Here is a 2,067-nt window from a genome sequence, read left to right on the forward strand (position 1 = left end):
CAAGTCTTGTTTCTTCAGTGAGGGAGATGCTGCCAAACATGATCACACTGTCTCCACCAAAAGCTATGACAGTCTGAACGTACGATCTAGCTGCTGTAGGCAGAATCCAGATTCAACGTACCTCCACATGTTTCCTGACTCAGTGTAGGTCAAGCTACTTGAAAAAAGTAATTAGTTACTAATTACTGATTACTTCTCCAAAAAAGGAATCCCATTACTTTACTGATTACTTATTTTCAAAAGTAATTAGTTACTTCGTTACTTCGTTACTTTTCAAAAACATGATACATAACCATAATACACAATAAAGCAATAGACCTTTCAGCCCAATTCTATTTTCTCTGCATAATCCATCATATAACATTGAATCAAATGGAAAGCCTCTTTCTAACAATTGTTTTATTTGTTTTAATCTTTTAATTTTATGCACATTGCATTAAGCAAAAAATTTAATTATATGCAGCTGTTTTTGACTTGAAGAAATTGTTTAACATTTAAACCTATTTTCTGCATATTCCAGCATATAAAATAAAATAATGTTTTGTGTTTACACTCACTCTTTTAAATAGATGCAAGTAAAACACAGCAAAATATAAATCAAATCAAGTAGTTCCATAACTACATGGAAGTAAGTACTTCCATGCTTTAAACGCTGCATGGTCGTTCTCACGTCTGTTGCTGCCACAGGCATTGCACGTGCTTACATCATTGTCATGAGACACTCTCACAAACAAAATCATGACAGTTTATGCAGTAACGCAGCGTGCTTATAGGAAAATAACAGTAATCTCATTACTTTTTTGCAATAGTAATCCCTTACATTACTTGTTAATTGAAAAAAGTAATCAGATTACAGTAATGCATTACTGCCCATCTCTGTTTCTGACAGCAGCGCAAACAGGCCTGATGGTGAAGAGTAGTCATAGCAGGCCTCCTTGCAGCCCTGTGAGTTGGGACATTGGCTGTGTGCAGTCTGTTCCAGATTGTCTCAGTATCTCATTCTGAAAAATCTGTAAAAGACTGCCTACTGCTCCTAAGTGCCGACAGGGTGAGGAACCAGTCATCCTGTGGTGTCATCTTTTTAGAACACCCACTTTGCGGCCTGCCTGTGACATCTCCCATTATCTGAAACTCGGTCTTCAATTTCGAGATGATACTTGGGCTCACTCCAAGTAATGCTGTAACTTGTGTTCACAGAACACCAGCTTGAAGTTGTCCTATGGCACAAGACCTATCCAGATCAGTCAAATATGGCATACTTGGAGCAGACAACAAGTGACGCTATAACAGGGTCCATGCTCACAGGTGTTGCCAGTCAGGCAGCTGAAGCTCAAAAAGAAACTTAAAACAAGACTCAATAGCAGAATAAGCTGTTGGGCAATGGCAGAGAAAATTTTGGCAAATTTTTAATGGGTGCAACTCACATACTCAAATCTGCCGCTCAACCCACAAATGTATTTTTCCTACAATTTTTGCACCACTTAAGGGGAAATAAACAAGTTTTACAGTCGTATGAGATTTATTGCAAATAAGTATTTCAACAAACTTTTAGTGCAGTTTATTTCGTTTCTGTATATTTCTATTCCACTAGATGTCAGCATTCAGCATGCTGAAATATACTTTGACTAATGTGTTTAAACGCGGCCTGAATGGCAACAACCAGATTGTTTGTTCTCTAAGATCACCAACATGTGCGAACTACTCGGGGACGATTGTTTTATAGAGTTAACACAGAAATGACATCCATTTACTTATAAAAGTGAAATAATGTGGTAGTTGTAGTGTAGTAATTATTGAATCTCTGTTAGTATAAAATATATATACTCTTATTTCTTCCAGTAAACAACTAAAGGTTGGGCTGCATTGCTTTATTGTGTTGTGCAGTATCCTGTAGTAGTACTTACAGTACTCACCCTTATTTTAGAATATTCCAAATTAAAAACACTGTTTATTTGATAACGACCAATCGTAATTAGAGCAGGTACTGTATCCTAGTCCTGATTGGATCTTTCCCAACAAGACCCGCCCCGCCCCCCTCCTTTCCCTCTGCGGCTCACCAAGCACATA

This window comes from Astatotilapia calliptera, chromosome 15 (genome assembly GCF_900246225.1).
Source record: "Astatotilapia calliptera chromosome 15, fAstCal1.2, whole genome shotgun sequence".
Taxonomy (NCBI): Eukaryota; Metazoa; Chordata; class Actinopteri; order Cichliformes; family Cichlidae; genus Astatotilapia; species Astatotilapia calliptera.